This window comes from Electrona antarctica (assembly GCF_951216825.1).
Source record: "Electrona antarctica genome assembly, chromosome: 10".
NCBI classification, from domain to species: Eukaryota; Metazoa; Chordata; class Actinopteri; order Myctophiformes; family Myctophidae; genus Electrona; species Electrona antarctica.
In genome coordinates, this window is record NC_136791.1 from 28,426,600 (window position 1) to 28,440,931 (window position 14,332).

The 14,332-nt window shown below is 44.6% G+C and overlaps 1 protein-coding gene across 2 annotated transcripts in view; it reads right to left on the minus strand.

Annotated features, from left to right (window-relative positions):
- Nucleotides 1-14,332, minus strand: part of slc30a6 (solute carrier family 30 member 6) — a 90,264-nt gene that overhangs the window by 36,598 nt on the left and 39,334 nt on the right. The window lies entirely within an intron of this gene.

Sequence of the window (14,332 nt, forward strand, 5' to 3'; positions counted from 1 at the left end):
GGGGGGACTTTTTTATTATTTCCAAACAACAGCTCTAAGGTACATTAATGACATAGTAAAATGTTGAAAATGCGTGGAATGCCCCTTTAATCGATGAATCGCCGTTTAGTTGGTTAAACTTAACAGTTAAATAACTAATCTAATTAATCGAAACGTCTCTGCTTTTGCATGTGATGTGACAGACAAGACAGTGCACTTTTCATTTGATTCTATTTCTCACACAAACATGCCATTGCCTGGCCCAGTATCGCAAATGGTCAAATAACTGTTTGATTAAGGAATATAACTTTTGTATTCTTTCTGTAGATCAGTGAAGTGTAGATTTCTATGTCAGACATTGAGGGAAATTAAGATTCTCCAACTTGTTTTTAAAACACTGCTTATCAACTAACGATAATCAATCGATAAGCTTAGCAAACTAATCAATTAAGTATTAATGCATTAATCCATCACACACACACCTTTATTTGCATTCGAATTTTACAAGAAATTCTTGAACACAAACAATAGTGGATGCGCAAACTTGAAAAACTCTACAACAAGTGCTTCAGGATACAGATCACGGGTACAGAAAGCATCGCCTTCTCCATATGGCGACTGCCAATTATTGGAGACACTGAACGAATTTTGCCGATGCCCTAGCTCTCGGCTTGGGCATGCCTGCAATCTGGACTAATTTATGGACATTACAGAGGCTTCCAAATATGAACACAAGTAGTTTACATTTGTAGCCAAGCTGTATAATAGCATCCTTAAGACACTGGTACTTAAGCACCTTGGTAAGGAATGCCTCTTCCAGACTGTGGTCAAATGTACATGCCACTTCCAAAATGGTCACTTCTCTACTGTCCTCATCAACAACAACAATATCTGGTGTATTAGCTGTGACATCTGAAAAGGCATAATTTTCATTATTGTGCATGAACATGGCAGTTGAAACACGTGAGTGCTTATACATTTTGGCAGATCAAACATATTAACTTATGTCCTTAGCTAATAGGTCAACAATTCTGTCGTGCCTAGCAATGTACATTCCCTTATATACATAGCAGCCATTAAGAATATGTGACAGTGTTTCTGTAACTGGAGTGTGGTCATGGTGCAGACAATGAGGAGGAAATGTGTTAGGGTACCACAGAGAGAGATTGAGTCTGGTTGGAAGGACCTGTAATCTGGCTTTGACTGTAAAGGTGACTAATATGACTATATCCTCATCAACTGCATAATTCTTGAATATTGTATGAGATACGGTGTGGTCTGCATCGGGAAGAAACGCTAGCTTCCCCTGTAGTTTTAAACCAGTCCAGTGTTGTTGTTTTTGCTGTTGTAACATTATAAGGTACCTCCGTGCATTGACTGGTGATATATGGTGTTCCGTATCAATTACAGTACTCCTTACTGAGATCGAACAGTTGGTAATAATGTCCTCAGAAACTGCTACAGATTCAGAGTCAGGTCGAACCCAGCACAGAGATGCTCCAGTTCTCACACAGAGGTCATTGAGGTCAGGCCAATCTGACGACACCCCAAACCCAGTAGCATGTGAGTCCATTTTAAGGTTGGGCTTTCTTCTAAACCCCAAGAAACTTGGCTCGCCCTCTGCTGCCAGTGGCACTTTACGCCGTTTCATATCTAGAAACAGAGAAGATCTAGCAAGTTCCCTGACAGTCGTGTCATCACTGTTTAGCATGTTTATCAAGTGAGCCAGCCTTGTGGCGTTATATATCCACTCCACGTTCGGCACACACACACACACACACACACACACACACAACACACACAACACACACAACACACACACACACACACCTGAGGTGCAGTGGAGTAGATTGTATTAATACTTGTCTCTGAGGTGCAGTGGAGTAGATTGTATTAATACTCGTCTCTGAGGTGCAGTGGAGTAGATTGTATTAATACTTGTCTCTGAGGTGCAGTGGAGTAGATTGTATTAAAACTTGTCTCTGAGGTGCAGTGGAGTAGAGATTGTAGAAGTATAACATCATAGGAAGTAGATTTCCAGATGTCTGTCTGTCTGGGTTTTGTTAACCTGTGATGAGCATTAATAATATAACCATCCTTTAGTTACTACTTCATTGTAATGCCACTGTGTGGCCTAAACTGATTAGCACTGGCTGATTAATCAATTCAATCAAATAATCGTTAGTTCCAGTCCTTCCATGTGCATATGTCAGAGAGAGAGAGATAGTGTGTGATAGTCTGTGTGTGCGTGTAGGTGCGTGTGTGCGTGCGTTGCACAGGACAGGGGAGACAGGCAATTGATCACTCAGACAGGAAGGACAGGATGAGAGAGACAGACAAGCAGACAGATGTACATTGGGTTGCGCGCGCGTGTGTGTTAGTATTAGTGTTGGGTCAGCTCTGACAGAGAGCTGATGTGTTCTGTAAGTTGATCTGGTTGTCCACTGCACAATTTGATACGGGCGCGCACGTGCACACACACACATAAAGCAACTCGGACGCATAACGCAGATCAATACACGTGCACACACATTCATATACACAGCTGTTTGACTTTGTCAAACAATCACTAATATTAATGTTTTCTCCATCGTGGATATGATATGTTTACCAAGACTGAATTATGGAGTTTCAATGGCGCACACACACACACACACACACACACACACACACACACACACACACACCCCCCCCCCCCCCCCCCCCCCCTACCTGAGGCAGGGTAATGAGATCAGTGGCAGATCAGCTGATTAGCACTCGAAAATATCTCACACACACAAACAAATAAACACACATAATTCTCCTGGAGTGTCTGTGCATGCATGTGTGTGTGTGTAAAGCCATTAACCACATGAACCCTAGATTTAGTCTTTAATCTGACACTGTGACTCAGACATATGGGTGGGATCGGCGGTGGTGTAGTGGCCTGAATCTGTAGCATTACCAAAAAAACACCTAACCTTTGTAAGCGGCGAGTGATGCGTTGTCGACATAACTGTACTAACCACTATGTGCATCCATGTCAAAAAATTCCATAACAATGATACCAATAATATCGTCTGTAATCGCAAATTAGCCACAGTATGCTGTGTGTGTGTGTGTGCGATGTTAACTCTTGGTTGACCTGTGAAGTTCAAGCTGAGTGCTAATCAGCTGATCTGCCACTGATCTCATTACCCTGCCTCAGCAGTGCGTATGTGTGTGTGTGTGTGTGTGTGTGTGTGTGTACACAACTAAGACATGATCAGACGGAGCTCGGATGAGTTGTCAGGACATCGAGTCCTGTGTGTGTGTGTTTGACTATTTCCCCATAGATTTGTCAAGGCTGTATAATATAATGTGTGTGCGTGTTCCAGTCCACGTTCCTATATATATATATATATGTGTGTGCGTGTGTGTGCACCCGCCCGTATGTGCGCTGAGCTGTGGAAACGTGTTGTACTAGAACATGGAATAAGATTTACACATAAGGTCAAGAACAGGCCACGGCACAGAGTTCAGTGTGTGTGTGTGCGTGCGTGTGTGCCTGTGTGTGTGTGCACGCCTGTGCATGCGTGCCTGCGTGTGTCTGTGCCTGTGCGTGCGTGTGTGTGCATGCCTGTGTGCGTGCCTGCGTGTGCGTGCGTGCCCTCATGGATGGCTGAATGTAGGTTACACATGCAGGCAGCTCATTAGATGGGTTTCAGCGCAGCGCTGGAACAGGATGGTGGATTACGTAACGTCCTTATACGAACGGCCCGACCGACCGACCGACCGACCGACCGTGCTTCTAATCTCTCCTTCCTGCCTCTGCGTTTTAACCTGTTATGACAAGCAGACACCGCCCCTCCCCCCCTCCCCCAACAGGCTCTATATGCACACAGAATAACTCTTCCTACTTCCTGTTACCGGTGATACCAATTAAGGTCTCTGTTCCATTTAGTGTGCAGTGGTTCTCAAACTTGTTTTTATTTAAAGGGCGGCAGTGGCTCAGGGGTAGAGTGGCCGGATGGCAACCGCAAGGTTCCCAGTTCCATCCCTGTGGGCTCCCCCAGAGTTAGTGTTGAAGTGTCCTTGAGCAGGACTCTGAACCCCTAATTGCTCCTGATGTGCAGGTTGGTGCCTTGCATGGTTTCCTCCGGCATCGGTGTGTGAATGGGTGAATGTAATGCGCAATCTCTGTAAAGCGCCTTGGATAAAAGGTACTATATAAATGCACAATTTACTATTTACTCTGAGAGTGACCCATAAGGGTCCATTTGGTTCCATTTGTACACTAAATGACACCCGTACGGGGTCATTTGGAACCCAACTCAAGGACACTTTGAGACCCACTGGTGTACCCGAGTGTTTCCAGTGAGCCAACACCAAGGGGCCAGTGAGGCTTTCCAACGTTGAAGCACTGGGCCCTAGCTGTAAGAGGAGGGACTGCAGGCGGACCCGTGGAAGTATGACGAGGAAACCCCATGCAGCTGGGCTTTAACGTTGAGCGAGTTTGCATCGGAAAAAGGCGGAAGTAGACGGTCCTTCCGCGTGCGGAGCTTCACGCCAGATCAGTCTCTATCCTTTATATACTCTATGGCCAACACGCACAATAGCAGCACCGTGACTCTGTTTGACCAAAATGGAACTGAACCTTCATTAGTATCATCGGTAACACCTGTGAAGGAAGCAGGGAAGGGGCCCAAGTTCTTTACACAACGGTGTATGTGCATAGAGCCCATACAAACACAATGCCACCTTTCACTCCCCTCCTCAACAATGTCTGAATGAAAATACATCGCTTGGATGCACCTGGGACGTATCCTCAGTGATGTATCCCAAGGTCATCTGGGTTTTGGGTCTCGTGATCATCATACCCCTCACTCGGGTGACCCAGCCGGGGTGATCAAGTCCCGACTTACGTCCCAATAGCTACCCTCGATCAGACCCACTAGGGAAAGACCAGGGCCACACAATCCGTTGTATCCACTCCGGAACTACTCTGCCGGGACTGGGAGGTACAATTCTGGCGCGTGGAAGGACTGGGCTCTGTGGGTTGACTCCTGTCCAGGCCCCTCCTACGTCTCACCAGGTCCACTCCTGCTCTCACCAGGAGTACCGCCAGGACCTGTGCATTGCACCAGACTCCCATCATCAGACACTTCATTCAGGAGTGGTGGTTTCTTGAGCCGCAATGGTTCTGCAGGCTCCACCTGGGCAACGGTGGTACAGCAGGCTCCGCTTGCGGCTTGAATGGCCCTCCTAAAGGCCTCATCGAAGGTTTTTGGGCTTCCTCCTCACGGAGGACGCAGGCTGGGGCGCTAACCCATACTGCTCCCAGGGTGCCGTCTACATTCCGGCTGCCACCCGTCTCTCCGGTGGTCACCAGACTATACCTGGTTGTCACAGTCTATTCCTATGAGTCACTATAAATAGAATATCTCAGAACGAAAATACATCGCTTGGATGCACCTGGGACATATCCTCAGTGATGTATCCCTAGTATGTCTAACTAACTTATAACCAACGCTAATGGAAATGAAGCCAAGGCACCTAGGCTCCATGTAGCCTGCCTGCGTTACGGGTTTGAGTCTTTGCTGTGTGTCTTGGAAATGAAGCCACGGCCTGGATGGACCGCTGGCGAATAGCGGTCCGGTCACTTAGCTACGCAGGTTCGACTCACGTTCCCGACAGCCTTTGCCGCGTGTCACTACCCATCTCTCTCTCTCTCCCCATTTCCTGTCAACCAAAATGTCCTGTCAAATAAAAGGCAGAAAAGCCCAGAAATAAATCTTAAAAAAAAGAAAAGGAAATAGAGCCAATAGAGTACTCAAGTCCTGACATCACTCCCATGATACATCAAAAGTAGGAATTGGGAGAAAAAAATCCCTAAAAAAGCTAGCACATCGTTGCTGTCCGGAGGAAACCTCATAACTTATTACTCAGTGCTATTAAACACCCTTTACATCTGTGTGTTGTTTCATAAATCAGTGCTATTGAACACCCTTTACATCCGTGTGTTGTTTCGAAAATATTGGACCAATGGAAAGTAGTAAAAAATGCATTGGACAAAACCTCTCAACTCCATTGGACCCTCAAACTGTCTGCTAAAACACTCTCCTTCTCATGCAAGTAATTGACAGTATCTAAAGCCACAACACCAACTTTGATGAGGCAGTATTGCAGTATCGTTTAAAAGATATAAGGTTTTATTAATTTCCTTAAAATCGTATATTTTTCATTTCTTGAAAAATGAACATGCACAATTCCAAATAAATTAATGTAGGTCAAAGTACTCACATTTCCATAGCTAAATTGTCATATAATAACCGTGTCAATGTGGGGTTCAGTGTCTTGCCCACGAAGGACACTTCAACATGTGGACAGGAGGAGGTGCCGGGATTCGAGCCGCCGACCCATGGATCACTGGACGACCTGCTCTACCTCCTGAGCCACACAGCCGCCCACAGTGGCACAGGATGTGCAGTCGGCAGCACTGTCGCCTCACAGCTAGAAGGTTCTGGGTTCCATTCCCGCTGGGGACGCTGTGGGCGTGTTCTCTCCTCTGTCAGGTGATGAGAAGCGACCTGCTCACTCCTCATGCATTGAAGGAAGCATGAGCTCAGTTCTAGGCTCTCCCCAGGTTGGCAGAGGGAGAGTAGCGCCCAGGATAACAGCTATATAGGCAATTGGCACCACGTGAAAAATGGGTAACAAAAATCGATAATATAAAAATTAGGAAGACTGCCTGCCTGACTAGTAACATCTGCAAGCGGTTCATTTTGACAGCAAAGATTTCATTTCATTTCATTCATAGTCTTTTGAATACAATTTACATGTAGTTTTAGTTGTAGCCATCTGACATTTTTTCAGTTTGACAAAATATCAAAAGATTTTAGTTGACCAAATCTACAGTTGATTTAGTCGACTAAAGAAAATAATTTTGCATGCCGTCGTGATGGTGCTCTGTAATGCCCCGACTTATACTTACAAAACTATACAAAAATAGCTGATCCACAAACTCAGAGCATTACAGAGCGCTATGCGCTGTGAGCTTGTACATTGGCCTATTTTCTGAGCGCGACAGAAGTTTTCGGTAGTCGACGGACGTCATGTTTTAGTCTACCAAATGAACACTGCAGTACGGGATTGAGACTGATTGTCGTAAAGGCCCATCGTCGCACATTACAAGGACCACCTCTCTCTTGACATAATCATCATCATCATCATCATCATCATCTCGCTTGGATGAATCAGCTGTGCAGGCTGCAGGGTTGATGGAGTGCCAATCGTGCGAGCACACACACACACACACACACACACACACACACACACACACACACACACACACTACCCAAAGTACTCTTCATAAACACAAGCATACAGAGTACAAACACAAACACACACGGTCACGCTGCATAAACACAAACACGATAATTAGTGTCCACAAACACATTACACACACAGTGCACAAGCAACAATACACTGCGGACACACTGAACACACAGACACACACACACAGGCAGTAGAGTACATACATGCATGGATAAACACAAGCACGCGCACACACACACACACACGAGAGAGCGGTACACCGAGCTGATGTGTGTGACATAACATTAACGTTGTTTAGCCAGCAGAGACGGGACAGTCCTCTGGTCTGATGGACCGCAGGCGCGCGCACGGACACACACGAACATGAGCACGAGCACACACACGCACGCACGCACACACACACACGAGCGCACGCACGCACACACACGAGCACACACACACATCTTCTGTACTTGCGAGGACATTGCGAGGAAGAAAACTATTGCCTGAAACCGTCCTGGAAAGTCTTGCATGTACAGTTGGAACTGCATGGGCTGAGGGCTCCCCAAAGGATTTGGGGTCAACGTCATAATTCCGACTATGTGCCGTCGTCGGAATTACGAGCGGATGACAATTATTTTTGGGGGGAATCCCCCAGACATTTTCTCACTCACCAGTAAACAGACCAACATACCGTACAAGTGTATACAGACAGTGTAAATTACTTTTAATGAAAAATAACAGGTTGTTTCGAGGCAGCAATCTGATTGGTTGAAACAGCTTTCTAGCCGTGCTTAAACCACGATATTGGAACACCTAATCAAAACAAAGAATTCAGCCGGTCTGTTCTCCCAGAGGCTAGGCTAGCAAGCTAGGGGCTAGGCTACGACCATTTGTGGTCGTAGTGGCTACACCTGTCATTCAAAATTATGATTTAGATTTTTTTTTAGGGAAGTTTAGTTTAGTTTCAAGGGTAACTGTTGTATTATTGCAATATTACACTCGAGGCTGTTCTTTATCGTCATTAATGCATTTCTGCTCTGCGTTTCGCAGGCGTGCATTAATGGCCATAAAGAACACCCTCAAGTGTAATAGAGCATCACAGTCCCGCCCCCTTTCATGACGACGCCAGGCCCAGGAAATAATTCTCAATGCATTTTTCCCATAGACATTTCAAAAAGTATTTATTTAAAGACCTTTTAAGCGGCGTACGAAGCCATCTTGAGTCGTGACAAATCATGACAACAAACACAGTATTTTGTGACCAAACAAATAATTACAAAGAAAAAACAACAAAAAAAGCATTTTTTTCTTCTTTCTAATCATTTGTTCGGCCCAAAACATTGTGTTTATTGTCATGATTTGTCACGACAAGAGTTGGCTTTGTCCGCGGCGTAAACGTCTTTAAATAAATACTTTTTGAAAAGTCAATGAGTTAAATGAACAGGGAATTCTTTTCCGGGTCTCTCGAGGGGGCGGGACTGCGATGTTCTATATTGCTTAAATAGAGCGTCGCAGTCCTGCCCTCAGACGTTTCAAAAAGTATTTATTTAAAGACGTTTACGTTTACGAAGCCAACCCGAGTTGTGACAAATCATGACAATAAACACAATGAAAGGGGGCGGGACCATTACTGCGTCAAAAGTAATCAACAAACGATACTGTGTATAGAAACTAGTTACACATTGGCCAAATTGTAAATTATTATAATAAAGCGGCCAAAATTGTGAAAATAGCTGAGCTTTTGCACCGGAGACAACCGGAAATGACGACGGCCAGATTCGGTCATTTCGTCAAAATCGGCATAATGGTGAAGTTACCGCCACCATCAGGCCTGGGTGTCTATACTATATGCTTGCCCCGTTAAAATGAGATGTATTGTGTATATCACAGATTTTTCTATTGGCATTAAAATTATGAATAAAAAATATGAAGTGCAGGTAGAAGGCACAATCCACTGTTAATTAGGCCATAAGGCGGTTAATCAGTCAAACAAAATGTCCCCAGTTCAAATATAATTATTTTGGGGGGCGACTGACTCACTCACAGCTTTCACACAATATTTAAATAGATCTCCTACAATTCCAAGTCCTTGTCAGGGGGTGGGATCAAGGGGCCAGTGAGGCGCTCCAACGTTGAAGCACTGGGCCCTAAGTGGTAAGAGGAAGGACTGCAGGCGGACCCGTGGATTCATGACGAGGAAACCCCGTGCAGCTGGGCTTTCACACGTAGGACCATCACTCCCTACGTCACCCCGGACCTCAAATTTGAGGTCCGGAGGAGGTACTTCCAGCAGTCTTCCGGGTGCTTCAAAACGCCACTGAGCAACTTCATCGAAATGAATAGCTTGGGGGCGGGGCTAGTGCTCCAGTTCGGTCTCTATCCTTTATATACTCTATGGGTGGGATCCCCAGGTCATAAACAGGGGGGTCATTTCCAGGGGGGACACGACCTGATAAGGTTGAGAACCACTGCAGTAGATCACTTATTTTTTGCCACACCAGCAGAAAACCAGTCTAAGAGTCGTAGTAGTATAAAACTCTAAACCCAACTCCTGAATATAATCCTAACCCACAATGTTTCTAACTGTATTTTTGTTTAACCATAAATCAACCATGTACAGTATATATAATATGCACAAGCACACAGCCACACACGCACGCACACACACTGTTACAGCACGTCTGTGTGTCTCCATGTCTGTCTCTCTCTGTGTATGTGTGTGTGTGTGTGTCAGTAGAGCGATCCGAAATGCATTATGAGCTTGTAGATCTTCTGTTATCGGCCTGTCTATCTGCATGTCTGCCTGTCTGTCTGTCTGCATGTCTGTCTATCTGCCCGTCTATCCGTCTGTCTGTCTGTCTGTCTGTCTGTCTGTCTGTCTGTCTGTCTGCCTGTCTGCCCGTCTATCTGTCTGCCTGCGTGTCTATCTGCCCGTCTGTCTGCCTGTCTATCTGCCTGTCTGTCTGTCTGTCTTCTGGGTGTTGTTGTCATTGAGTATTGACGGTGTCGTCTCCTTCCTCTCGCTGGTTCAATACCTCTGTCCTCTGTTTCCTGTCTGGACCACACCTGACACCGAGCCTGCAGAGTGTGTGTGTGTGTGTGTGTGTGTGTGTGTGTGTGTGTGTGTGTGTGTGTGTGTGTGTGTGTGCGTGCGCACGCGCGCATGCTCATCTGTTTGTGTTTCTGTGTGCGTCTGTATATTGTTGTGCAAGCATGCGTGCATCCATGTGTGATTGATTATATGCTTGTGTGTCTGTGTGTGTGTGTGCGTGTCTGTGCATGCATGCGTGTGTGTCTGTGTGTGCGCGTGTGTGTATGTGCGTGTGTGTTTGTTCGCTTTGAATTATGTCCAAAAAGCTGCATCTTGGTCTTATGATCCGACCACAAAACCATGTTCCACATCATAGACTTTTATTTTTAATGCAGAATTTTTTGATATAGGTCAGTGGATGTGTTTTCAGAGCATATTTATAGAGGTTATGCACGTGACATCATCATCATGCCCGGAAATTATGCAGGAACGCCTAGTGGTGGCAAAAACTACATTCTGGCCTTGACAGCCCATACATCCACACAGAATAGTCTGATTGCATTAAACGATGTTAAACAACATTAAACTCACTTTGCCACTTGATTTGCCACTCAATTTGTAGTATGCTTTAAGTTCTCATTTATTGGTATCACTTCTTAATACTAACTTTATATTATCCAACGTTATATTATCATCATTACAATCGTTGATATTGTGTCAATTATTTGGGGGCCGGGGCGGTCCGGAGCTCCGACCCGGTAAGACCTGACGCCCCGGAGCTATCAAAATACTACATTAAATAACCTGCCACTGCGCCCACAAACGCATGTCCAAGAGGAAAACAATCAAAACATTATACTAACGTCAGAATCGGGCAGATTAACACACACAAGTGTTATTAGTTGAGTTTTCTTCTGAATTGTAACGGTGTGTTTATGACAGTCAGCGATGCGATCCGTTGTTATTAATCCACCACCGCACCATAACGCACGGACTGGAGAGACGAGAAGTGTTTCTCCCTTCGGCTCGCATGAAGTACCAGTTCACTTTGCAGGTTGAAAATCCGGTATAGAGCGGATACGGAAACGGACGTTCATCTCCCTTAAGGCTCATACATAGTCTGGATTTTCGGTGGTTAGGTGACCACCGAACTACAACATGACGTCACGAGCCGCGGTGAAGAGCAAACCACCGCCACCGCTCCAGCCCTTCTCTGTTTTTACTCACCACCGATCAACGTTATTTCAGCTCCGGTGGTCAGCTCACCACTTGAGCGGTGGTCACCTCACCACCGAAAATCCAGACTATGAATAGCCTTAAGATATGCGTGCATATGACCGGATATAGTAGGCGGGTTCTAAGACGAATTAAATTCCTCCAACGTTCAAAACAGTTTCTGGTTGGCTGACAGACTGACACAGCGAAATACTTAGTTCTGATTGGTTCAGAATGAAAAAAATAAAAGCCACTCAGAAGAATGCGATTAAACAAATAATTTAAGCAAAATGGCAAATAACGAACAATAGCTCAACTGTTTAAGAGAAAAGATAGAGTTGAAGAAGCTGATAATGTAGTTAAAGAAAAAGCAAGAAGTACTGACAGCAGGAGCAGATCCAGTAGCAAGCACAGGTAATAATAATAATAACTAGAAATATTGTTCCTGAAGTAACTATGTGGGGTCACTGCAATCCAAAAGATTGTAGGCCTACTATAAATAGTACTTTGCAGTCAATGTCCCCCAAGAAATGTACTACAGTATGTTCTGCTCCATTCTCAACATCTTTTGGTTTCCAAAAACAGTAATTTATTGTAAGTAAACCGAAACAGTAAAAAGCTGTTTAATGTGTGCTTATTTTAATTTTATTGTATTTGCTTTGATGGGGAAAATGGTTATCGGATATCTGATATCTTCAGAAGAAGACATTGCACATTGCAAGAGACATTTGGACTAATGATTTGTAAGACCTGTTGCGTTTGTATTGTGTTATACTGTGCCAAAATGCAGTTTTCTATGCATTTAAGGGGTTTTGGGGGGGGTTTGAGCCCCCAAACATTTTTCGGCCGTGCCGCTTACGTCCGGGAGGCGTTGCCGCTTCGCGGCACGTCCGGGAGGCGTTGCAGACGCAAATTTCTGGGGAGCTCCTGCAAGACCTGAAAGCCACTTTCACCCCTGATTATAATGTTGTTTCGCACTAGGCAGAGAGTCTTTATCAATTCTAGTGGGACCCGACTTGAGGGGGGACTGCGCTTTAGCAGGGGTCACCAACATGTCTGTACATTTTGTTTTACACACCGTAATGCTCTTATTTTGATCATAACACCCACTTACTGAATGTCAAGTCTCCAGGTTTTCCTCAGAATATGTATGACAATTATTTACTACGACTACTATGACACATTGTCACTAGTAGTCTAGTACTAGTGGTTCTCAAATGTTTTATTTGCAAAGACCCCCTTAACTCTGAGAGCGTTCGAATGAACACTCTCAGAGTTACAGACCTGTTAAGGTCATTCAGGGTGATCTATTCATGTGTTTCTGGTAATATTACTGTCCTCTCATTTTGTATGTCCGTGGCCAAAATGGAATGTTGACAAAAATGTCAGCCACAAGCCAACATGGCGATGACCCGTTAGTCCACCATACGTCATGGCCGGTTTAGAATGACGTTCCGCGTCCGGTTATGGTTAGTGATGTCGGAATAACGAGCTGACTTGAGTTCATGTCTCAGAAGATGAGCGAAATCTACTGCCACAAATATGATGCGTTGTAATACACTTCTGTTGAATAGGCCTTATGCAGCCGACACTTCCGCGTTCAGCTTGGGCCGCCGGAACACTTCCGGTTGGCAGAAACTCATTCACTGTGAACGTACGGTCGTGATTTTGTAGGAATAAAGTTCAGTACTTTATACAACACTATTTCATTTGATAATGTGATGCCATAGTTTTTCATAGTTTGTATTATTTGTGTTGCGATGTTGACATGATGACATGAGTTAGAAACGTCTTAAATCTCCTGTTAAAAACGAGAGCTCTTCATAGATTTCTCCGTTGTTGCCATGTCCGCTTGTTATAAGCGACTTGGGGCTTGGCTTCTTTTCATAGACCTGATTGCTTATTTCTCTCACACAATCTGGCGACAGCTACCTCCTCCAGTTGTTATACACAGCAGCTAACAACCGGTGTTGCCAGATTGTGTGAGAGAAATAAGCAATCAGGTCTATGAAAAGAAGCCACTCCACAAATGAGCTACTATAATACTTCATATTTATATACTAAGACTATAGGACATCGGCAGCTACTTGAGAATAGCAGATCAACAAGCTCACAATGCGTCGTTGTGAGCTTGTAGATCAGATTTTTTTTTCCAAAATAGTTTGTTTTATACAAATAAAAAATAAAAACCTGGCACAAAACATTCAGATGGGGGTCCGTGTGCACAAATACATGGGGGTCCTTGGCTTTATGACAATGTTTGAGCATAATCACAGGTTTAAACAACATTAGGGAACAAGCCTAAATAAGCATACACTTCAGAAACAAGCCCCGAAAAACGCAACCTAACCTGTCAATATTTTCAAGCAACTTTACTGAAAAACAAGACCAAAGTCGCTTATAACAAGCGGACATGGCAACAACGGAGAAATCTATGAAGAGCTCTCGTTTTTAACAGGAGATTTAAGACGTTTCTAACTCATGTCATCATGTCAACGTCGCAACACAAATAATACAAACTATGAAAAACTATGGCATCACATTATCAAATGAAATAGTGTTGTATAAAGTACTGAACTTTATTCCTACAAAATCACGACCGTACGTTCACAGTGAATGAGTTTCTGCCAACCGGATGCGTTCCGGCGGCCCAAGCTGAACGCGGAAGTGTCGGCTGCATAAGGCCCATTTCTTGCAAACTACTGGTAAAAACAAGGTTCGCGTCATGTGCATATCGCTTCAACGGTGTGCCAACACGCTCTATACCCTGGCCTAGATCGTCTGCAGAAATGAAATACAGTGTCAGAGTGGTCCCAGATTAGCGCCAAT